The 26280-nt window shown below is 44.4% G+C and overlaps 1 protein-coding gene and 1 long non-coding RNA gene across 5 annotated transcripts in view; one reads left to right on the top strand and one right to left on the bottom strand.

Annotated features, from left to right (window-relative positions):
- The window catches only part of MSRA (methionine sulfoxide reductase A), a 436816-nt gene that overhangs the window by 177890 nt on the left and 232646 nt on the right, over nt 1-26280 (top strand). The window lies entirely within an intron of this gene.
- The window catches only part of LOC137571214 (uncharacterized), a 34930-nt gene continuing 24543 nt past the window's right edge, over nt 15894-26280 (bottom strand). The window contains exons 2-3 of the long non-coding RNA XR_011031306.1: nt 25741-25814; nt 15894-16298 (exon numbers count right to left, since the gene is read on the bottom strand). This is a non-coding gene — a long non-coding RNA (uncharacterized lncRNA). The remainder of the gene's footprint in view (nt 16299-25740; nt 25815-26280) is intronic.

Genomic DNA, 26280 nt, shown 5'->3' with positions numbered 1-26280 from the left:
GACCCTAATAAACAGCAATGGGCGAATGAATGTAATTATAATTTTGTTTGTGTGTTATTAGTTTTAGCAGCGTTTTGTCAGCCGCAGTTTCTTTGTCATAGTTTCGGAGGCGGGTAGAAAGCTCGGGATAAATCGGTGTGTGTTTTTGTAAAGCGTGGGGAAGGTAGTCGCCTATTACTATGCCTGTTAAATGTTCTGATTGGCAGTTGCCATCGCCATTGCCGGATTTCAGGCAAGGCCAAAAAGGCCATGGCCTAGGGCACCCGGAAAGCAAGGGGCGGGCTGTGGGCGGCGGGTTGGCAGTCGCAGTTAGCCTGCTGAACATTCGTCCTGCTACGCAAAGTTTGCGCATAGCGGCGGGCGGCTACCAACACTCAGGGGATGAAGGGGCAGCGAACGGGCACTTACAGTGACCTCTGGGCTGCCTATCAATAACCAAATGTGCCACTTGCCAAGGAGCTTACAATCTAATCCCTGCCATCACTTCACTAACTGTCCTCAGGAGAGCCTTCAATCCAATCCCTTCCATGGATAGTGGGCCGTGGGCGGTAAATAGTACAAATCCGGCCTTGGCCATAACTAAGGTATACTGTGGGCTCCCAGTGGTGCAGCAGTGGCCAAAGCTGGGAACTGTCTGGTTTAGACTAGGTTCACACTTGAGTAGGGCACTTGATCCCTCCCCTGATGCCTAAAACTACCACCCCCCAGTGCCTATAGCTTATTCCACTCTGCTAGTACCTGAAACATATGCTACCTCCTACTGTCTATAACGAACCCCCCCCCCCCCCCCCACCTATGTAGCCAATTGGGCACTCAACTTGCCACCTGGGCCTCCCATTAGTGATGCTCAACATTGGCGTCAATTAGATCCCTTCTGAGCCGCGCACCTACATGCTTTGCAATGGGTGCACCCTAAAACCTCATGCACGTGTACGAGGCATGACGCCCTGCAGGAATAAATCAGTGGGTGTTTTTGTAAGGCATAGTGAAGGTAGTTGTCGTCCTCATCTATTACTATAACTTTTGAATGTTCTGATTGGCAATTGCCATCAGTAAGGTATACTATGAGCTGCCAGTGGTGCAGCATTGGCCAAAGCTGGGACCTCTGTGGCTTAGGCTAGGTTCACTCTTTAGTCGATTGAAGTCAACATAGTATCCATTGTTCGTCTCCTGGGCACAAGCATCTTCGATGTTCTGAGTTGGAAGACTAACACTGCCTCTACCCAGAAGAAATCCCAGCAGAGACCATTCTTCCATCCAGGTATGGTTCGGATCAAGTTCTGAAACATGCCTGAAGAACAAAACTTAAAGTTTTGAAAGCTTGCAAAGAAATCTTGTACAGTTAGTCATTAAAGGTATCACCTAAACAACTTTTGGTGTTATGTCTTCGCATTCTTCCATCGCCAACTGAAGAAGTTCGGTATGACTCAGGAGCTTCTGAGGTGCTTCTATTCCACCACCATTGAATCTGTCCTATGTTCATCCATCTTGGGCCTGGTACACTGCCTCCTCCACCAGCTACAGATACCAACTCCAGAGGGTAATCAGATAAGCAGACAGGATCATTGGGAAAACCTCTGCCCTCACTTGACCTCATCCACAACTCTAAACTGGCTTCTGGAGCAAAGAGGACGACTAACCATCCCTCATATCCAGGAAATCATATCTTCAGCCGGCTCCCATCAGGTCAGAGCTTCTGGGCCATCTCTACCAGGTCCTCGAGACACAGGAACACATTCTTCCCCTCTGCTTTCAGACTCCTGAACTCACTACTTAACCACTTAAGGACCAGGGGCGCTTTGCAGGATCTGTGCTGCGGGCTGATATCCGTCTTGCGCATTGAAGGATAGGCTTCAGCCTATCATATGCCGGTGATCCCCGGCCAATCAGAGGCCGGGGATCGCCGATCTGCCTTACGGCGCTGCTGCGCAGCAGCGCCGTGTGATGTAAACAGCGGGGATTTCTTCCGACTGTTCACGGAGACACCCTCCGTGAACTGACATGTAAAGGCCGCTCGTTTCCATGCAAAACCACTTAAGACCTGCCGACGCCTATCGGCGTTAGGCGGTCGTTAAGTGGTTAAACCTTGTACACCCTGCAGGGATCGGGCCTCGTTCACTTTGGTGACATTGCAGGGCGGAGGTTGTACAATTGCGTCGCTTTCCAGTTTTGTGGCTATGCGGTGCGCCAACATGGAGCATTGCGCAAGTGACATCACAGCAGGAGGTGTGAGGGAACAACTGATCACTGGCAAAGGTGTTGGGGACATCAGGGGCCACTGTACAATAAATTCTCACCAGAGGTTGTCGTCATCTGCCACCCCGGCCAAGTTTCATCAAGCATGCTTAACTCCAGGAAGTCTCATTATCATATCCACTGCGAATCAAGCAGGACTTCGAGAGAACCGCAATATAGAACAATCTGTTTTACCCCTCAGTTTGGCCATACATGTAATTCAGTCACTTTGATCAAATACTACTGGGTACCTATTGCCTGATAAATCAACGTTCCATCAGTTTTTGGGCAGTTTATCAATCAAAAGAGAGATATGGCATATCTGTAGGTCTTCATCAAGCTGGAGGAGATGTGGGCAAGGGATGGGCAGAGTGGCAGTGGATTAATGGCCGTGCAGTGTGGTACTGCATCAAGCTCTATAACGCTAGCTAGCATGCAATTGATTCTCACTCAGGTTCCTGCTCTTCCATGGAGATGGAGTGGATAAGGTGTTGGTATGGATCGCTACTACATGATGGGTTTTTGATAAGGGAGTGAATGATTACTGGGCTGTTTGTTATCAAACCTTGTACAGCTATCATTAGTGTTAAAGTATGGCTCTACTCACAAAAACGGGACAGTACCGCTTTCTGTGTAGCATGGTTAAAATCCAAAGCACTAGTCTAATTTAAAAAAAATAAACAGGGAAAACGAGAGCCCAATCAGGTGTGGTATTTCCAGTATTAGGTAAGTGTAAGTGAAATGAGCCTTTAGGGCTCATTTCCACTATAGCGAATCCGCATGCGTTGTCCACATGCGGATTCGCACAGCCAATACAAGTGGATGGGCCTGTTTCCACTTGTGCCTTGTGCGGAGTGTGCAGGGAAAATCTGCACGGCAGAGCCGTCAGAATTCGCTTCCCGCACACCGCTAAGCGAATCGCAAACAATGTATCTAATAGGGAAATCGCATGCGGTTTTGGCATGAGTTTTTTACCGCGATTTCGCATGCGATTTTGCATAGGAGGTAATGTTAATTTACACAGGCAGTGACATGTTTAAAATCGCCCACCTACTACCCTATGCGAAATCGCGGGAAAAAAACGCATGCAAAATCGAACCCGCATGCGATTTCGTCTGCGGTGATTTCCCGGCGATTCCGCACCGCACAAGTGGAAATGCAGCCTAAGTAAAAAAAAAACCACTCAGAACAATTATATTGCACTTTTCTCCTGGCAGATTCAAAGCACCGGCGGCAGCCAGAAGGGCCCATTCTATAGGCAGTAGCAGGGTTAGGGTGTCTTGCCTAAGGCCTCCTTACTGAATAGGTGCTGGCTTACTGAACAGGAAGAGCTGAGGTTTCAACCCAGGTCTCCAGTGTCAGAGGCAGAGCCCGTAACCAGTACACTATCCAGCCTCTGGTTTTGGTCTCTTCTACACAAGAAAGTGAAATTTTACAGATTTTAAGACAATAACATTTAAAATTTCAGACCCCCTGACCGGGGTGGAAACTTGTAGCTGGAGGTAGAAGCCTGCATTGGGTTGGGCGCCCGTGGGTACCTGGATTGCGGTTAGCTTGCTGCGGGTCAGGTTGCTGGTAGAGTGGGCAGCATGGAGTTGTTTTAGTTACCTGCCTGGACGTCTGGATCGGCTTCTCCTCGCTTACACCGCAATGACGATGCACTCCAGACAACCTCTTCTGGCTTCCGATCACATGATATGACGTGATCATAACCCTGAGGATGTTGTCAGCATTACAGCGCTGCCTGATGGTGGGAGAGGGGTAATGTAAGAGACTCTTCCTCTAACCGGAGGCGCCCATAAGGTATAAATAGCTAAAAGGTGCTCTGAGTTGGCTACAGCCGTTGACAAGGCTTATTTACCTGAGGAGGTAGCTTCAGGCTACAAAATGCGTTGTTTTTCATCCTTACCAATAAATTGTCTTCAGTATTGAACATTTGACGACATTGAAGGTGAGCTAACATCTAACTTCTTTTTGAGCCTTTTTTTTTCTTTTTTTTTACTATTTATACTTTTTGGGAGCCTCTAGTTACTAGCTACATGAATTTTTAAAAAAATACAGTCCTTATACTTTATCCTGAAATAAAGGGTCTTCAACCACTTCCCTACTGATGGGTTTTTTCCCTTCTGGACCAGAACACTTTCCCCCGGTCAACGCTCCTCCCATTCATTTGCCAATAGCTTTATAGCTGCTTATCACAACAAAATGAACTATATCTTGTTTTTTCACCACCAATTAGGCTTTCTTTGGGTGGTACATATTGCTAAGAATTATTTTTTTCTAAATGCATTTTAATGGGGATAATAAGAAAAAAAACAAAGCATTATTTCTCAATTTCTGGCCATTATAGTTTTAAAAAAAAAATGTTCTGATGAATCAGAATATATCGTGGGCTGGACGCGTAACAGCTGCCAAGATGACACTTCTTCCTAAGATCATGTATTATTTTAGAACACTCCCTATCCCTTTATCGAAAAAGGTGTTGGAGCCCTTGCAGAAACATATTTTTCTTTTTATTTGGCAAAAAAAGAAGCCTAGAATCAAACCTGGTTTTATGTTACTGCATAAAAAAGGAGGGATGTCAGTTCCTAATCTTTATAAATATTACCAAGCTTCCCAATTGGCTTTCTTACCTATGCTATATGCGGGGCCCCACGCACCCAAATGGATTCAGCTAGAAAACGACCTAATATACCCCCTGTCATGGAAGGGAATTCTGTGGTCCCAACATTGGACACCTAAGGTTCTTAAGAAAAGATCCCCATACTCATATTATACTTTCATGGTGTGGAGGAAGGTCAGATTTAAATTTGGCCTTCAATCACACCCCTCGCGTCTTTTAGAATTCTTTATGAACCCTGATTTCTCTGAGGGGCTCCAGATAAAGAGATTTAGCTGGTGGACTCTTCATAAACTTACCACTCTCAGAAGCTTTCTCATAGGAGGTAAAATATGCTCCCTTAAATCATTTATAGAAAATAATCAGGTCCCTCAGGCAGAATATTTTAGGTTATTCCAACTGTTTCATTATATACAATCTATAACTACTCTGACTCGAGAACTGAAGCTGTCTTCATTGGAATCAATGTCTTTCGGACCCACTACGAAAGGGAACTCTTTCTATGCTTTATGCAGTCCTTAATGCTGCCTCCAATGAGTTTAAATTTTCATTTCAACGTGAGTGGGAAGCTGACTGTGAGCAGACCTTAGATGAGGAACAATGGCTTCAATGTTTTGACATGCTCTCAAGGGGTAGTCTCTTAGTAACTCACATGGAGGTATCATTACGAATCTTGCATAGGACATATTTGGTACCTGCTAGATTACACCAAATATACTCAGAAAGGGACCCTTTCTGTTTTCGGGGATGCCAGGAACGAGGTACTATGTTACATACTTGGTGGTCGTGTCCGGTAGCTGGTGGCATGTGGAAGAAAATCCTTAGACTAATTAATAGGATCTTAGATATGCACCTTACCCTTGATTCTGCCATTTTCCTACTGGGCTTTCAGCCAAAAACCTTGACCGCAGCCAAACAAAAACGAATACAGTTTATAGCTAATGCATGTAAAACATATATAGCATCTCAGTGGCGAAAGCCTAAGCTATATTATAAGGTGATCCTTGAACGTATACATGACTTAATGATCAACGAAAAGATTAAAGCGAATCTGCTGGACACGACACACCATTTTGAAAAGGTTTGGCTCCCATGGATACAGAATGTGTCCTCCATAGGGATACGCAATAGCTTATCATACCTTTAGGGCCTGAATTACCCCTTGCCTTGACATGTATTGTGAGGTGGACATCCCTGGTCTGATCTGTTCTACCCGTTGGTTTTCTGTTTTATTTTTTGTTATTCTGGTTTATTTTATCTAGATCCTAACTGGCATACCTGCTCTTTGGTTTGTATGCCATAATACCTAGCTTACAACGATGGACATGAGGCAATCAAAAAGACGATCCTAGTATAACCAGAAAAAACTTTAAAAATTTATAGCGAACATATGCCTATAGAAAATCCCTAGAAGTTTGTTTAACTATACCTGTAATGTTTTGGACTGTACATATGTCAAACAACCAACTGTTGATATGTATAATGATCTGTTCTGGATATTTCTCGCACGTTATTATTGCAATGATTTTCTATATACCTGCAAATAAAAGTCTTTGAAACTAAAATAAAATTTTCTACTGTGGATAAAACCCACACATTTTATTTGCCGATTTGTCACTGATATTTAAATCTTTAAAAGATTTTCCTAGTACAATTAATGTCGACAATATTTTATTTGGAAATAAAAGTGTATTTTTTCTGTTTTGTGTCTATCACTAATTAGAAGGCCATAATTGTAAAATAACAGTAATATACCCCCATGACATTCAAATGAAAAAAGTTCAGTCCCTAAGGTAACTATTTATGTTTTTTTTTTGTCTTTTTTTTGTATGTAGGTGTAATTTTACTATTTGGCCACAAGATGTCCTCACGCATTTTCTTACTGCCACATACTAACAGTATACAAACAGGAAGTAATGCGTGCAAGTGTAACTTTATTAGTTACAATGACCACAGACCTCTCATTGATCCCGGCGATCATTGACACTGGCACTTAGATCGGTGAATGGGAACTGCATTCCCATTCACTGATCTCCGGGCTAACGGGTGGTGGCGAGAGTGGGAGCGGGCGTCCGGCGACCATTTGCGGCAATAGACGAATATCTACATCCCTGTGCAGGAACTGAAGTCCTGCGGGGTGCAGATATACTGCTGCGAACAGCATAACGTGTTAAATTACTGAGTGTCCAAATTACCACCTCCTGCCTGATGCCAGTTGCTACCTTTTACTTCTTTAGAAACGTTCAAGTGAAAGGGAGAAACTGCTGTGTTCCTCTGAGCGTTCTCTCCTGTCCACAGTGGTGTAGCCATAGGGAATGCAGAGGTTGCAACTGCACTGGGGCCCCAGGACTAGAGGGGCCCTCCTTCATGCATCTTATTAGCTTTTCATTGGTGATGAACACCACTGTATGTGTATTGAATAGTGGTAACTCTTAAATGTTTCCTTACTCTGATTACACCTCTCTGACGCTAAAATTGTCCTGGTAGGTTTGGGGGCTTCATATCAATAGTTTTTGCAGGCACTCACATTCGTGGCCAAAAGTTTTACGTGCACTGTGTATTGACCTGTGGAAGCAGGCCAAGACCTGTGAAACGTGTTGTCTACCGTGGATGAATAAACATTACATTTTCCATTAAATAATTGTATTCAATGCCAAGCCGCTGCAGCTAAAGCTAATAAAATTTTGGGATGCATTAAAAGGGAAATAAAAACTCGAGATGCTAGCATAATATTGCCCCTGTTTAACTCTCTAGTAAGGCCACATCTGAAATATGGAATTCAGTTCTGGGCACCACATTACAGGAAAGATATTGCAGTTTTAGAGCAGGTGCAGAGACGAGCAACAAATTTGATACGAGGGGTGGAAGGTCTCACTTACCAAGAAAGGTTAGATAAGCTGGGTTTATTTAGTCTAGAGAAAAGACACCTTAGAGGGGATCTAATTAACATGTATAAATACATCAGAGGGCAATATAAAAGCTTGGCAGATGATCTTTTTATCCCTAGGCCTTCACAAAGGATTAGAGGATATGATCTGCGCATGGAAAAACGTTTTAGACATTTATTTAGGAAACGGTTCTTTACAGTCAGAGTGATTAAGATATGGAATGCATTGCCACAGGAAGTAGTTATGGCAAATTCTATTACTGTATTTAAAGGGGGCGTAGATGCTTTCCTTGCATTGAAAGACATGGCTATAATTACTAGGTAATGCCCAGTGGTGTTGATCCAGGGATTTTATCCGATTGCCATCTGGAGTCGGGAAGGAATTTTTCCCTTTTGGGGCTAATTGGACCATGTCTTGTAAGGTTTTTGTGCCTTCCTCTGGATCAACAGGGATATGTGAGGGAGCAGGCTGGTGTTGTACTTTGTTCTCTGGTTGAACTCGATGGACGTATGTCTTTTTTCAACCCAAATAACTATGTAACTATGAGAAGGTAAGAAATTACGACTCTCAAATATCCAACATCTAGTAGTATCATATAGTCATATATTTTTTAGCATAGTTCATACCCCCTAGGGGTTTTTTAGTCACAAGGACCTTTAGTCCTCACAACTAATCCAGGAGAGCGACCAACCAGCATCCGCACCAGCAGACCTGGGACACCGAGCCGGGGATGGTTTAATCCCCGCAGGCTCGGATGGTGGTTGCAAGTTTTGTACAGGGGTGTAGCAATAGCCACAGCAGCCATAGCAGCTGCTATGGGGCCCTGGAGTAGAAGGGGCCCATGTGGTCGTTGTTGTTTTCACTATTAACTTTCTTGAGTTCCTCCACCCTCCATCAGTGCCAATGGACTATATACAATGTAGATTGCATGAGAATGTAAATTGCCAATTAACCTCCCTGGCGTTCTATTAAAATCGCCAGGGAGGCTGCGGGAGGGTTTATTTTTTATAAAAAAAAAACTATTTCATGCAGCCAACTGAAAGTTGGCTGCATGAAAGCCCACTAGAGGGCGCTCCGGAGGCGTTTTTCTGATCGCCTCCGGCGCCCAGAATAAACAAGGAAGGCCGCAATGAGCGGCCTTCCTTGTTTTGCTTCCCTCGTCGCCATAGCGACGAGCGGAGTGACGTCATGGACGTCAGCCGCCTCCGATCCAGCCCTTAGCGCTGGCCGGAACTATTTGTTCCGGCTGCGCAGGGCTCGGGCGGCTGGGGGGACCCTCTTTCGCCGCTGCTCGCGGCGGATCGCCGCAGAGCGGCGGCGATCAGGCAGCACACGCGGCTGACAAAGTGCCGGCTGAGTGTGCTGCTTTTTATTTGGCGCAAATCGGCCCAGCAGGGCCTGAGCGGCGACCTCCGGCGGTAATGGACGTGTATACTCGTCCATACCGCCAAGGAGGTTAACACCTATCCATAGAGTAGTGAGAAGTGGCATAGCTAAAGCGTGCCAGTATCAGAGAGCCCCATGTTCTTTAGCTGCACCACTGTCCCTTTATCTAACAATACTGCACTATTGGGCTCCTGGTCTCTCTCATTTCACAGAGAGTTAGGGCTGGTTTCCACTAGAGCGAATCTGCATGCGTTTTCTGCATGCAGATTCGCATTCGCATAGCCAATAATAGTCAATGGGCCTGTTTCCACTTGTCAGGAAAACTGAGTGTTTTACTGTGCAGGAAAAATCTGCACAGCAGAGCCATCAGAATTCACACACCACAAGGCTAGTGTGTGATTCGCATGTAATGTAATTAACCACCCTGGCGTTCTGATTAAATCGCCAGGGTGGCTGCGGGAGGGTTTTTTTTAAATAAAAAAAAAAACTATTTCATGCAGCCAACTGAAAGTTGGCTGCATGAAAGCCCACTAGAGGGCGCTCCGGAGGCGTTCTTCCGATCGCCTCCGGCGCCCAGAATAAACAAGGAAGGCCGCAATGAGCGGCCTTCCTTGTTTTGCTTAGATCGTCGCCATAGCGACGAGCGGAGTGACGTCATCGACGTCAGCCGACGTCCTGACGTCAGCCGCCTCCGATCCAGCCCTTAGCGCTGGCCGGAACTTTTTGTTCCGGCTACGCTGGGCTCAGGCGGCTGGGGGGACCCTCTTTCGCCGCTGCTCGCGGCGAATCGCCGCAGAGCGGCGGCGATCAGGCAGCACACGCGGCTGGCAAAGTGCCGGCTGCGTGTGCTGCTTTTTATTTCACGAAAATCGGCCCAGCAGGGCCTGAGCGGCAGCCTCTGGCAGTGTTGGACGAGCTGAGCTCGTCCAGACCGCTCAGCAGGTTAATAGGAAATTTGCATGCGTTTTTGCTATGTGAATTTTCATGCAAATTCGCATACGTTACATTAATGTAAAAGCACAAAGGCACTGATATGGTTAAAATCGCATACCTACAAAGATGCACGAAAACGCATGCAAATTCGTATGGAAATTTGAATGCGAATTCGTTTCAAAGAAATCGCACCACACTAGTGGAAAGTGGCCTTAGAGGTGACAGGTTACATTCAAGGATCGAAACTTTTTCTAATATCAATAAAGTGCTGGGGCCTCCTATAAAAAACGCATTGGGGCCCAAAGCTCTTCAGTTACGCCACTGCCTCTCTTATGTATATGTCTGAAGCACCTAGTAAACATGCTAGAAAAAATACATGCCCATGATTTGCGTGGCCGTCGCATCTGAATGCATTTTGACTCTTTAATGCCTCACCTTATTTTATCCTGTTCCACTCCAGTAATTTCCTCCAAGCCGGGTTAGCGAGCCAATTATCTAAGTTTCTAGAATGCTCATTTGGACGAGGATCGCTCAGCCTTGCGGGGGCCTCCCAGGCTCTGTTCTGCAGCGACAGGGTTTTTATCGATATTTCTGTGAATGTGGGGGACAGGAGAATTACCGCAAATGAAAGCGAGGTTATGGAAATAACCGCGATCTGACTCCGGCAATCACGCCTCTGAAAAGTTTGACGTCTCTTCTGTGATTGTGTTTGCCGTCTGTAATGGCCTGGCTCCCGTTTACGTATGCAGGCGCTAGCTAGGGAGGGAGAGGGCGCCACCGTGCTGGCGAGGTGCAGGTGTGCATGCTTACTGGAGGAACCTACTATATTTTTTGTCCCCTATAAGGTAGGGAAAAAGGATGAATTGTTTTTATATATTCATTGAATTGTTTTTATATATATTTTTAAATATTTTAAGCCTAATCTACACGATACGATTCTTTGTGCGATTCGATTATGATTCTATTTACGATCCGATTAAATCCGACATGTCCGATCGGGATTTCGATTCATTTCGATTTGCCATTGCAAAACAATGGCAAATCGAATTGAATTATATTGAATCCCGATCTGACATGTCTGATTTAATCAGATCGTAAATAGAATTGTAATCAAATCGCACAAAGAATCGTATCGTGTAGATTGGGCTTAAAATATTTTCCTTTCTGCCCAATTAATCTTGTGATTAAAGGGACACGGAAGCTGCCATATTTGTTTCCTTTTAAACAATACCAGTTGCCTGGCAGCCCTGCTGATCTATTTGGCTGCAGTAGTGTCTGAAGGACACCAGAAACAAGCATGCAGCTTGTCAGGTCTGACAATAATGTCAGAGACACCTGATCTGCTGTATGCTTGTTCAGGGGCTATGGCTAAACAGCCAGGAAACCGGCATTGCTTATAAGAAATAAATATGGCAGCCTCCATATACCTCTCACTTCAGTTATCCTTTAAGACCTCTTTTCCATGGGAGACTGAACTGTGCATTTGTTGAGCAGTTCAGCCTCCCGAATGGCAGCATTTAGTAACACCCCTTGTGTCACATTGGACATGCTGAGGCATTACCTGGTGGGGAAACAAAGCCTCATATCATGTCTGAAGATGGCAAATGTCATGCCTAGATGCAACTTCTTGGTTGAGAGGCACCCTGTCCATCGCCCCTGGCTGAGCGCTAGTAAGTGTCCGGACTGTGAAAGGGAACAGCTGACATAAGGTGTTTTCACCGCCTTCAGCCACATTTTCCTATATCAGACTATGTCTGACATTTCCATGAAGGAAAAGGCCAAAAGAAAGGAAAGGGTTAATACTACTACTTTGGTCACATAATGAGAAGACCTGATTCTTTGGAGAAATCCTTGAGGGCAAAAGAAGAAGAGGGAGGCAGAGGCTAAAGGCTCATACACACATCACCAGACTATAGTCTTTGGAAAATGAAAGATCACAGACCAATCTTACCACCCTTCATGTAGTATGAGAGCCATACCTACACAGTCTTTCATTTTCCAAAGAATATAGTCTGATGTGTGTATGCACCTTTAGATGGATAGACCTCATATGTGAAGCTTTGCACATGCCTATGCAACAGCTGAAAGAAGCCTTGGTTGACAAATGCATCTGGCGTTCAAGAGTCCACATGGTCACAATGTTGACTTAAAGCGGACCCAAACCAAACGTTTTTTTAATTAAAAATATTTAGTTGCACCACTCTGACACATACACATATAAACAAACACTCCTTCAAACCTATGAGCATTTCAGTGCATGCTTTTCACCCTTCTCTTTGCATAACTAGGGTTATACAGGTGGCAGCCATTTGCAATTCCTTCTTTGCTGGACACAATCTACTCCACCAGTTTGCCGGCAATATAAAAGGAAGGGAGGGGTTCCTCCAATAAATGTAAAATATTTTATATTTTTCATCATGAAGCTGAAAAAGGGCTGCCATTTATTATTATAATTTAGAAAATAGATTTTATTTCTGAAATATTGTATTTTTAATTTGGGTCCACTTTAACAATTGAGGAGCCCCTATATTCTGAGCCAATTTGAGGGACAGTTAGTGGCTTGACCATACACGCTGTACAGCGCTGCGGAAGATGTTAGCGTTTCATAGATAATAATAACAAGCACACATCAATAACATACAGGTGTTACTACCAGCAACAGGAAAGTTTAAATGATATGTACATATCAAGAACAGGCAGATAGCAAATAATGTAGATTATCTCCCGAGGAAATGTTTACTTGACAAAATGTAATAGGCGTAGTGTACCTAATGGCAATCGGCAATCATTGCTTAATTTCTCTAGTTCGGGCCCCCAACACTCTCAAGAACGGCTGTATGGCCCTTGGCCTAAAAAGTTCAGACACCCCTGCTCTATTGGATACAGAGCCTTCGCTCTCCTTAAAGAGAACCCGAGGTGTGTTTAAAGAATGTTATCTGCATACAGAGGCTGGATCTGCCTATACAGCCCAGCCTCTGTTGCTATCCCAAACCCCCCTAAGGTCCCCCTGCACTCTGCAATCCCTCATAAATCACAGCCGTGCTGTGAGGCTGTGTTTACATCTGTAGTGTCAGTCTCAGCTGCTCCCCCGCCTCCTGCATAGCTCCGGTCCCTGCCCCCGTCCCTTCCCTCCAATCAGCAGGGAGGGAAGGGATGCAGGCGGAGACTGGAGTTCTGCAGGAGGCGGGGAGAGCAGCAGACTGACACTATAGAGATAAACACAGCCAGCTCTGACAAGCTGTTTGTCAGCAGCGTGGCTGTGATTTATGAGGGATTGCAGAGTGCAGGGGGGACCTTAGGGGCGTTTGGGATAGCAACAGAGGCTGGGCTGTATAGGCAGATCCAGCCTCTGTATGCAGATAATATTCTTCAAACCCACCTTGGGTTCTCTTTAAAGTGTAACTGTCGGGAATAAAATCAAAAATCAATTCTTTATTTTTATTTGGTAAAAAAGTAATAAGGATGCTAACCAGGAAATCCAAAAGTTGAAATTCTCTTATTTTTCTTGTTTATAAATGATCATTCCCCAGTTTACCTGACCCTTATTTGGTACGTTGCCACACAAAGGAAGTTGCAGGGCATGCTGGGTTGTCAATTTTTGTTTCTTTATTTCCCCTCAGACTAAACTAATGTACAGAAGCAAAAAAGGACAACCCAGCATGCCCTGCAACTTCCTTTGTGAGGCAATGTACCAAATAAGAGTCAGGTAAGCTGGGGAATGATCATTTATAAACAAGAAAAATAATAGTGATTTTAACTTTTGGATTTCCTGGTTGGCATTCGTATTACTTGTTTACCAGATAAAAATAAAGAATTGATTTTTGATTTTATGTCCGACAGTTACACTTTATTTTTTTTTCCGTCTGGAAGCCGCAACGTCCTGTGACGTCTCATTTAGGGGATAAGGTACGGCGATTTTCGGCTTCCCGTTGCGATCAGCGTTTCTCATCCCCGCAAGGTGACATGAAGACACGGCGACTAGGTGACCCTGGACGCCGCATGTGGCTTCTATGGCTGGCTGAAACAACGCGTTAAATCAGGTTCGGAACGCCGCATTTGCGCAATCGATGGTAACCACGCAATGCTAAACGCTACCATTCACTTGAATGGGATTGTTTAGCCTACAAGACCCGGACACTTGGCGGTAAACGCCGCCAAGCGTCCGTGTGAACCGGCCCTTATGGACTATAATGTGAACTGCAGGCTGCGAGGGAGATAATATCTGTGCTGAGGAGGAAGATTTTAATCTGCTAATCTGTGATCATGAGGAGGCGAGAGGAGCCTGTTAATTAAATGCTCCCACAAGCTTGTTTGACTATTGGGATTATAGTTTAACCAATCGGGCCACTCGGAGTAACTTTTTGTATTGGTCCAAGTTCAATCTGTACAAAACTGACATGCAATATTCATTTATAAATGATTCAGTTTCAATTATTAAGTTATTGTAAAATCTGACCGCCCCCTGATTTATATTCTGCCATTTATCACCCGGTGGTAACATCTTTAGGTCTTCCAGGTGATCTCTGCGGAATGTTTGTTTACTGAGAGTTCCAAAGCCATTCCAAATTATACCTGGTCTCCCAGAATGCTCTGGGAGCTGGTCTCCCAGAATGCTCGGGGGGGGGGGGGGGATTCCACATAGCTAATCAGCCTAGGATAAGTATCACTGGGTGGGTGGGGCTACAGTCAATATACAGCAATGTATAGCTATAAGGCAGTGTTTCTAATGCTGAAACCCATCCTAATTACATTAAACATGGGAATCCTGACTCATTTACTGCATTGTACTATGTGTTACTACAGGGCCTCTTTAAAGTGGACCTGAACTCTTGCACAGGACAGAAGGGAAACAGAGATACATGTGGCCTGTATGTATTTAGAGCATTTAGCCTACCTCATCTTGATTGTAGTTTGATCTCTCAGCTGTGTCAGCTCAGGTATCTCCTGCTATGGCAGAGCAGCTAATTTGTAAACTCAATAGCGTACAGAAGTAACAGAGGCACCAACAGGATAAAATATCATAACTTTAAAACAAAATAAGATGGGGGGTAATGGTGGACTTACCTCCCCAGGATAAACACAACGATTCTATATGATCAAAAGTTTTAATTCTTTTAATTCTTACTCCAAAAATATGCAACGTTTCACGGGTTTCAAGCCCACTTCCTCAGGCAAAATTACAACAGGAGTCATTTAGAAGTGTGTGTATCAAGCACAGCGCCTCTGCCTATTATTGATGTCAGTAATATGCCTGCTTCCATGAAAGCCAGAAGTAGACACACTGCAGATTTATTGCAGGATGTGCGTCAGCTGTAACAAAGAAATGGTTTTTTTGTAAAAAGTGATTTATTATACTGTTGCGTAACTTTTAGAGCAGAGAGGAAGTTTTGAGTTCAGGTCGGCTTTTAAAGAGACTTTGTAACAAAATGTTGAGCCTTATTTCTTCTATCCTATAAGTTCCTATACCTGTTCTAATGTGGTCTGTCTTACTGCAGCCTTTTCTAGTTGCACTGTCTCTGTAATAAATCTTATCTTCTTTCCTCTGTCGGCTCTGTCGGGCTCAGGCTAGAATGTGTGGAAAGTGCAGCACTGCTTGTCTTTGCCAGAAGCTTTACACACACTCTCCAAGCTCTGCATGAGTCACACAGTGAGCTGTTCTCAGCCTATCATACTCTGGTTAGAAGCCATGTCTTTTGTTTGTAAACACTGCCTAAAACTGTTAATTACAAGCCAGGATTGCAGCAGGGAGTGTCAGAAACAGCACAGAGGGGCCCAGGAGAAAATAAGGAATAGAATGGTATGCTTTTTATTGTAAGAATTTTAGAGTACAGATTCTCTTTAATAAAAACCACAAGGCTGAATTAGGGCTTTCGTGAAATATTAGTGTGCAGTACACTGTGTATGAGGGGTGCGTTATATTCTGTGACTCGCGCTGGTAAAGTGTAAAGTTGCTGAAGCGGAGGAAATACTCGCCGTCCCTCTGAGCATCTGGAAGGCCGGTCTCCGAGGCCTGGCGATGGCGAGGAGAAGCTGCAGATCAGCAGTTTTCAGCGGCGGGCGCGCTCATAGTGGCTGCGCGATTCCCCTGTGAACCATGGCGGGCTGTTGGGTGACACACAGGTCCTTGTGCTGGTATCAGCGCCACATCTCCTGACTCATCAGTCGCGGGGTAATGGGCTGAAACGGAGCGGGGTGAATGGTAATTACTTATTGAGTTGCCGGGCTCCAGATGTAAGCTGAAAACAGATAAGAAATAAAAGAAAATGAAGATGCGGAAATTGCGAGTCGTTCGGAGTCATCGATCACCATTTACTGCTGCTGGTAGTTACTTAATCCCCGGGGCGCAAACCCGCTATTCCATTAAAGAGATACTAACGTTTTTTTTTGTAAATATCATTCTAATGCTGTTTTCAGTTCCTACGTAGCATTCTGTATTGTTAGGGCCCTGACACAGCGGAGGGCGTTTTTCCATGTCGTTTTTGAATACCGATTTTACCGTAATTTTAATGCAAGTCAATGGAAGAGTTTTAGGTTTTTGTAATAAAAATGACCCACAAAACACTGTCCGGTGTGACAGGGCCCTTAAAGGACACACGAGGTGAAAATAAACCAAAATAAATAAACAATTTTATCTATCCTTCTTCTCCTAAAAAATGACTTTTTAAGATATTCCCCAGTTTTATTTTATATTTAAATCTACTTTTTAAGCTTTTACTGTTTTATTGTTTTTGCTCAATGACACATTCCTTGACGTATGCCAGAGCTAAAATATTGACCCTTTTTATCTTTCCTGCTCTCAGAAGCCATTTTTTGCTAGGAAAGGGGTTTATAGTTGTAATTTTTTATCAGTGAGGGTCACACTGTAGTCCTGACTCAGACAGGAACTGCTATTTACATACCTGATGTTTAACTCTTTCAGGCAGAGAAAGAAAAAAAGAAAAGCAGCCTAGTTATTTGTGAGCTAGGCACTGTACATACCCATGTCTATCTCATCATGTCACATGTCACCTCCGGTATCCTTTAGGGGAACCTGATAATGGTTCATCGTACTGAACAGCAAACAACGAGAACATAATTTGTATCTTTTACATTCTTTGTTGCTCAGAAGTTCTTACCTGCAGACGATTTTTAATCTTCCCCCTTATCTTCCAGTTGGCCTGGAATCAGGGCCCTTTTTCACTTTCCACCCTTTCTCATGATTTTCGGATCGGACATGATTTGCTAATCACTAGGGATCCATGATTAACATGGTAATAGTGGTGCCCTTTTCCCATTTGTGTCATTAGATTTTAACATAAATGACAAAGCATGCGCTGCATTTTTCTTGCGTTGGCCTTTAGGCCGAGTCAATAGAAATGCAAGAAAATCGCATAGCAATGGTGGTACTGCCTAAGCTTTACTCCCTCATCTCCCTCGGTAATCCTAAATACGATCGCACTGCAAAACCCATCCAGACTGGCAATAATGATCGTATCGTAACGCCTGCAGTGAGAATAGGGAAAAGCATTTATGATAGTGATCAAGACTTGAATTGGAAAAGGGCCCTTAAGGAGGAACTCCAGTGAAAATTATGTAATTAAAAAAGTGCTTCATTTTTACAATAATTATGTATAAATGATTTAGTCAGTGTTTGCTCATTGTAAAATATTTTAAATCCCTGATTTATATTCTCACATTTATCACATGGTGACATTTTTACTGTTGGAAGGTGATGTAGCTGCTGCTTGCTGTTTTGGCTGTATACAGCTATTTCCCACAATGCAACAGGGTTCACAGACTGCCAAGAGTACGTACTCAGAATTTCTTTGTGGGAGCGGTTTTACCACAATATCAGCCACACAGCGCCCCCTGATGGTCTGTTTGTGAAAAGGAATAGATTTCTCATGTAAAAGGGGGTATCAGCTACTGATTGGGATAAAGTTCAATTCTTGGTCGGAGTTTCTCTTTAAAGCAGCAGGGACAGCCATTCTTACATAACATATGTATTGTACTGTCCCTGTTTTGATCCCAGTGAATTTTATATAGTAAATAAAGAGAAAACTGTTCTAGGCATTTTCCATCTTTACTGCCTCTGACTGAAGCCAATCCTGATGTAATTTCCTCCTTTACTCTTTTTTTCTGTACTGTGGTTAGGAACTGCGCTGTCATATCTAGTTTGCTTAGTTTGCTTTGTAAACACGTGAGGGGTGAGGTGATTTAGCTTCTATTTCCCTTCTTAGCCTCCTGTGACACTAAACTGCCCTCAGCCAATCAGCAAGGAGCAGGAATTTGGGAGGAGAAGAAGGCGAGATAACAAGGCTTTCATTTAGCTTTCCTCTCCCTAGCAATGTATGAGAATAGAGCCAGGCTGACTGATATAGGAATCATTACAGCAGACATATTTATGATTATTTTCTCCTTATACTTTATATTTATGATTATATTGGAATGCTTGCAATGTAGGGCCAGGATGTAGACTACATAATAAACACAGAGCAGTTGGTAATAGGCATTTGATTTTATATCCGACAATCCCGCTTTAAAATAAAAGGTTACTGTTGATACTCGCCTATGGAGAGGGAAGGTTGTGAATCACATAGAGGCTTCCTGCATCTCTTTCCGTCCCCTCATTCCCCCACTGTCCCCTGTATTTTGCATCTCTGGGGCTACTTAGAAGGATTCAGAAGTACTTGCGCCCCGCAGTGCCTCTGAAGACAGGCTCATCTGCATTGTGCATGTGCGACCGCAGTGTGAATCTGCTTGTTTGTGAAAGTACTTGGGGATGCAAGTGCTTCCGAAACCTTCCCTGGAGTCCTGAAGGCATATTACTTCACCAGGAGGACAGTGATGGAACAACAGGAAGGAGAGATGACCAGCAGTGCCGGTTCTAGACTTTTTGTTGCCTGAGACTTGTGAGGATGCGCCGCCATTGGAATGATCGCACAGCACCCGACAATTTGCACCGCACATTGTAACCTCGGAGGGACCAAAAACACCCTCAGTATAGGTAGGTAGGTAGCCAGGTATAGGTACCCCCAGTATAGGTTAGCCAGGTATAGGTGCCCCCCGTATAGGTAGCCAGGCATAGGTTTCCCAAGTATAGGTAGTCAGCTTTAGGCGTCCCCAGTATATGTTAGCCAGGTATAGGTGCCCCCGGTATAGGTAGCTAGGCATAGGTTTCCCAAGTATAGGTAGCTAGGTATAGGTGTCCCCAGTATAGATTAGCCAGGTATAGGTGCCCCCAGTATAGGTAGCCAGGCATAGGTTTCCCCAGTATAGGTTAGCCAGGTATAGGTGTCCCCAGTATAGATTAGCCAGGTATAGGTGTCCCCAGTATAGATTAGCCAGGTATAGGTGTCCCCAGTATAGATTAGCCAATTAGCCAGGTATAGGTGCCCCCAGTATAGGAAGTCAGGCATAGGTTTCCCCAGTATAGGTTAGCCAGGTATAGGTGCCCCCAGTATAGGTAGCCAGGCATAGGTTTCCCCAGTATAGGTAGTCAGCTATAGGTGTCCCCAGTATAGGTTAGCCAGGTATAGGTGCCCCCAGTATAGGAAGCCAGGTACAAGTGCCCCCAGTATAGGTTAGCCAGCTATACAGTGGCTTGCAAAAGTATTCAGCCCCCTTGAAGTTTTCCACATTTTGTCACATTACTGCCACGAACATAAATCAATTTTATTGGAATTCCATGTGAAAGACCAATACAAAGTGGTGCACACGTGAGAAGTGTAACGAAATGCATACATGATGTCCTTTAACTACCTGGGGACTGCCTAACGCCGATGGGTGTGGCCGCGGCTGCAGCCCCAGGACCGCCTAACAGCAATTGGCGGCAAGTCCTGGGGCTGCAGTTTGCAGGAGATTGCGCGCAGGCTGCGCACGCATCTCCTGCTCGGGGGGCGGCTTCAGTCTCGGGGGGCGCCTTCAGTCTCCGAGCGACGATCGCCATCTAATCACATATACTACAGTGCTGCGATTAGCAGCAGCGCTGTACTGGGGACACGGCTGTCCCCCTGGGAGACTTGAAGGTGATCGGCTGTCATAGGCTGGAGCGTATGACAGCTGATCACACTGATTGGCTGGCAGGGGGAAGGAGGGAGGAACAAACACATAATAAAAAAAAATCAATGACATTTATTGAGAAAAAGGACAAACAAATAAATAAACAAACAAACATCCGGAGGGCAGTCAGACCCCACCAACAGAGAGCTCTGTTGGTGGGGAGAAAAGGGGGGGGGGGATCACTTGTGTGCTGAGTTGTGAGGCCCTGCAGCGAGGCCTTAAAGCTGCAGTGGCCAATTTTGAAAAAAATAGCCTGGTCTTTAGGGGGGTTTACCACTGTGGTCCTCAAGTGGTTAAAGTGGACCTGAACTCAGAACTCCTCTCTGCTCTGAAAGATACACAATAACATAATAACCTACGAAGAAAAAAACATTTCTTTTTTACAGCTGATACAAAATCCTAAAATAAATCTGCACAGTTTCTACTTCCTGATTCATGGAGTAGACATTGTTTAGAGCCTGTGCTTTCAAATGGGCTTATCTGCCATAGGCAGTCATGTGACACAGGGGGGAGATCAAATTACAATTAGTGATTAGAGACAAATGAGGGAGAATTATGCTGGGAACACACATTACGTTTTTTCATTAGATAGATGAGTTTGATTGATAAATTCCATCATGTCCAATATTCCTTTCAATCGTTTTACCGCTCGATTCCTCATAGAAGTGAATGGAAAAAGATAAGAAAAACTAGTGTAAAAGAAGAGAATTGAGTGGCGAATCGAAAAGAAAAAGCGTATTGTGTGTTCTCAGCATTACACAGGCTAAATTCTTTAACCACTTAAGTACCAGCGGTCTCTGCCCCCATAAGGACCAGAGACTGCCGGTACAATAACAACAGAATCCAGACGAATCGCCGCGCATACCCGCCGCAATCACCGTACGCCGGGTTCCTAAGGATACTCACTCTGCCGTCTCTATGACGGCAGAACCATGTGAGCCGGTCAGGAGCCGATTTCATTGGTTCCTGACCGTGTCTATCAATGTAAGCCTATGGGAGCAGCTTACATTGATAGACACGGCCAGGAGCCAATGAAATCGGCTCCTGACCGGCTCACATGGTTCTGCCGTCATAGAGACAGGCAGAGCAAGTGAGCTGCGGCGAGAGACGTCGGGATTCAGCGGCGAGATCGGCGGGGAACGTCGGAAACGGCAGATGTGCTATGCGGCGGTGATTGAAATCTACGCCCTGCCAGTCAGATAACCACCAAAACAGGACATAGAGTTCAATGACCGTGGTCCTTAAAGAGGAACGGTAGCGAAAATCTTTAAAATTAAAAACACATACAAATAAGAAGTACATTTCTTTCAGAGTAAAATGAGCAATAAATTACTTTTCTCCTATGTTGCTGTCACTTCCAGTAGGTAGTAGAAATCTGACATTACTGACAGGTTTTGGGCTAGTTGATCTCTCTAGAGGGGATTCTCAGCATGGCCTTTATTATTTATAAAGACATTCCCTGAAAATGATTAATACAAAGATACTGGCCATCCTCCCTGCTCGCTGCACACTATTTTGTCAGTTGGGCGGAGCAACTGCCATTCACTAAGTGCTTTTAAAAATAAAGAAAACCCTGAGAACTCCTTTATGAGAAAATGGGCTAGTCCAAAACCTGTTGGTAATGTCAGATTTCTACTACTTACTGTAAGTGACCGCAACATAGGAAAAAAGTAATTTATGGCTCATTTTACTCTGGAAGAAATGTACTTCGTATTTGTATTTGTTTTAAACTTTAAGATTTTCGCTACCGTTCCTCTTTAAGTAGTTAAATACATGCAGGGTGCATCTCTGCAGCTAACTTCTGAGCTGCTCCCTGACTTGAATCTCACACTCTCCCTTGTGGAGGTGGAAATGAACGGTAAACAAAACACAAACTTGGGCGCCTTCGTGACTCTGTTCTCGTTTTATGTTGCCGTTGCCACACGACCTCCAGCGCTCCCATTTCACAAGCCGGCTGCTCTAATTTCCCATTGTTTTCGCACACTGTACATCATTTTATCAGCAAACTTTTGTTTTTTTCGGTCTCTTCGCCGCGCTTGTCTGTTCAAGGGCAGCTGAGCAAGGACGCCGCCGCCGCTGACTCTCATCTCGACGGCTTTACAGATGTAAGAACAAAGAATCAATTAAAATCAGTTTAATGGGCTGTGAAAATGGTGATGCGGCTGATTTTCGAGCGGAGGGTGGCCGCACATGCTAATGAAGTGGAAAAGGTAGGTGGCTGTATTTAAATTTACCTGGAGAGGCAGACAATGGCGCGCTGATTCGTTCCGGAGCGGAGTGACACGGCAGCTACTCGGCGACGTGATTGCCCGGAGACCAGGCACAAAGGAGGGAAAGCGTTTATGGAAATGACATCTCGGACCCGCGCGTTCCAGCCAGCACGACTGCGACATTCATCGGCTCGCCAAAGAAAGGCTTTATTGTCTGCTAATGACAGGAACTTTGACCTGGACAGAAAGTTTTCATTTTTTTTATAGCAGAGCTTTGCTGTTCGGATTTCTATAAACCTGTTAGCCTCGTGCGACAGGAACAGTACAACATAGCTGATCTAACGTGAGGCATCAAGAGTCATTGGCCTCAATTCACTAAGCTTATCTCCTGTCTTTAATAACGTTTCTAGAGTTGTTACCATGGTGATAAGGCATGTTGTATTCAGGAAACATTTTACCTCAGGCAAACCTAAAGTTAACTCTTCTGTCTTTAAGGTAACTCTCCAATCCTTAAAATAACTCCAGAGTTATAGACAGGCTGTTTATTAACTGCGTGTGAAAATAACTACAGAGGAGGTAAATTAACTACAGAGGAGGTAACTTAAGGAATGAAGAGATAAGATAACTCTCTCACTGTGTGAGGTAAGTTTTCTCTTGCCTTATTATCTCCAGCATGATCTTAGTGAATTGAGGCCATTGCCTGCTTTAAAGTAAGGCTCGGCACCGCTGGCTGGTTTAAAGCTCAGTGACAGTTTTGGTTTCACAACCTTTATCAAACTGCTCAAAAGCCAAAAAATGTGACAAACATACACCTTTAAAGACCCCCTCCCTGTGTGGGATGGGCCCCAGAGCGGACCTGAGAAGGAACTTAGATCTCAAAATGTAAGCAACTTATGCAAAGTACAAACTGACCAATAGGAGAAAAGTGTAGTATACCTGCGTAGGGTTGGGGTTCCCTGCCCCCTTTTGTAGGGGGATCGGCAGCCCTGCATATAAGGAAAACGCTCAGCCAGCATGTATCTCTTCCAGCACGCACCTCGTATCAGTGCGGCCAACGCTCTGTTGACTTCCGAGTCAACCCGGAAGTGATGAGCGAGTCCATGTCATCAGAGTGTACAGGCAGCGGCGCTACCTAAAGTGACCACAAGATGGTTCACTATATGTCCGTGCGACGATAAGGTCGCACCATGCAGGAAAAAATTACACATGCGAGCCTCAAAAGCCTTATTTGAGGCTGGCTATCCCCCTACCAAAGGGGGCTATTAAAAGAGCTTTAATCCAGCCAGTGGTGCTGGTCCTTTTTGTTTTACTTGGACTGTACTCCCAGGCTGCATTCTCTTATTGGAACGGTGCTCCCTTCCTTCTGTCTTTGTGTTAATGTAAGGCTCCGCACACACATCCAATTTTAATCTGCAGATGACTGGCCAATTTTACCCTTGCCATGCAGTATGAGGGACAACAGGTTTTGAATACTGTGAACTGACTGTGTAGGAATGCTCTCATACTAAATGGAAGTGATAAAATTGACCAGTCATCTGCAGATAAAAATTGGATGTGTGTATGGACATTTAGTCTGAGACAGGGAGACAAGAGGATTTTTACTTACCTGGGACTTCTTCCAGCCCCCCATAGCTTATCTGCTCCATTGGTGTCCTCCCAGTCCCATCCATTGTGCTGCTCATTAAAGTCTGCGCCCCAGGGGCTACTGCGCATGCGCTGCTCCTGGCTGCTTGTTCCAGGACTGGCTCAAAATTTTGTTGCAACAAGACACTCCCAAAATGTATGGACAGGAGAGCCCACATTACCACAACCCTTAAAGCAGTCAGAGGAAACAAAGGGCAATCTGACAGGGTTGTAGTTAGTGACCAGATTTTTGTTGGTTCAACCTGGGACGGCGGGGGGAAGGGGGGGGGGGGGGAAGGGGGGGGGGGTAGGGGATGGGGGGGCTGCGGCACGCTATGCACGGCGCACCAAAAAATGGGGGGGCTGCAACGTGCCGAAAAATGGGCGTGGCCATGACATTGTATGGGCGGAGCTAGCATAATGATGTAACAGCGAGGCATAAGAAAGCAGTGTTTACGCCATGATGTGGTCAAATGAGACTTTGCATCATGGGTGTGCAGAAACTGTGTGATACTAATAGTATACCGTAACCACAAAGCAGCAAACATAGCCATCTATGACCATTAAATAATAAATGCAGTAACAGTTACCCCGGACACGAGAAAATAAACGCAATGCGGGCAACATGTCAGCACAAAATAAACGCAATGCGGGCAACATGTCAGTATAAAATAAACGCAATGCGGGGAAACATGTCAGCACAAAATAAACACAATGCGGGCAACATGTCAGTTCAAAATAAACGCAATGGGCAACATGTCAGCAGAAAATAAACGCAATGCGGGTAACATGTCAGCACAAAATAAACGCAATGCGGGCAACATGTCAGTACAAAATAAACGCAATGTGGGCAACATGTCAGCAGAAAATAAACGCAATGCGGGCAAACATGTCAGCACAGAATAAACGCAATGGGCAACATGTCAGCACAAAATAAATGCAATGTGGGCAACATGTCAGCACAAAATAAACGCAATGTGGGCAACATGTCAGCAGAAAATAAACACAATGGGCAACATGTCAGCACAAAATAAACGCAATGTGGGCAACATGTCAGCAGAAAATGAACACAATGGGCAACATGTCAGCACAAAATAAACGCAATGCGGGTAACATGTCAGCACAAAATAAACGCAATGCGGGCAACATGTCAGTACAAAATAAACGCAATGTGGGCAACATGTCAGCAGAAAATAAACGCAATACGGGCAAACTTGTCAGCACAAAATAAACGCAATGTGGGCAACATGTCAGCACAAAATAAACGCAATGTGGGCAACATGTCAGCAAAAAATAAACGCAATGTGGGCAACATGTCAGCAGAAAATAAACACAATGGGCAACATGTCAGCACAAAATAAACGCAATGTGGGCAACATGTCAGCAGAAAATAAACACAATGGGCAACATGTCAGCACAAAATAAACACAATGTGTGCAACATGTCAGCACAAAATAAACGCAATGTGAGCAGCACGTCAGCACAAAATAAACGCAATGTGAGAAACATGTCAGCACAAAATAAACACAATGTGTGCAACATGTCAGCACAAAATAAACGCAATGTGAGCAGCACGTCAGCACAAAATAAACGCAATGTGAGAAACATGTCGGCACAAAATAAACGCAATGTGAGAAACATGTCAGCACAAAATAAACACAATGTGAGAAACATGTCAGAACAAAATAAACGCAATGTGAGAAACATGTCAGAACAAAATAAACGCAATGTGAGAAACATGTCAGCACAAAATAAACGCAATATGGGCAGCATTTCACCTGGAAAAAAAAAAGCATTTACTCACCTGACTGAAGTCTCCTCTCGCTCCTGGCCGGCCTCTGGCCTTGTTGCATAGTGACAAATAACAGCTGTTTCCATCTGCCAAGCAAGCATATAAATATATAAAAATAAAACATTTTAGTTTATCACATTTTTAGTGGGTGTATTTATAGATGAGGGCAGTTGGTGCTGTTTTTTTGTCCTGCAGGCTCATAGTGGATCAAAGAACATGAACAAATTACACAGAAAATATCAAGCGTTTTTTCATCTATCTTTTATTCTTTAACTTCCCACTTTACGTCTTGATTTCTTTTTTTCTTTTTCTACTCCTATCCTTTAGTAAAGTTCCTTTGTAAAGGACTGAGCTGAAGCAAAAGGTATACGCAAGGGAGCCATATTTATTTCCTTATATGCAATACCAGTTGCCTGGCAGCCCTGCTGGTCTATTTGGCTACAATAGTGTCTGAATCACACCAGAAACAAGCATGCAGCTAATCCAGTCAGATCTGACAATAATTTCAGAAACACCTGATCTGCTGCATGCTTGTTCAGGGTCTATGGCTAG

Source organism: Hyperolius riggenbachi, chromosome 4, assembly GCF_040937935.1.
Source record: "Hyperolius riggenbachi isolate aHypRig1 chromosome 4, aHypRig1.pri, whole genome shotgun sequence".
Lineage (NCBI taxonomy): Eukaryota > Metazoa > Chordata > Amphibia > Anura > Hyperoliidae > Hyperolius > Hyperolius riggenbachi.
This window is presented reverse-complemented; position numbering and strand designations above follow the sequence as displayed.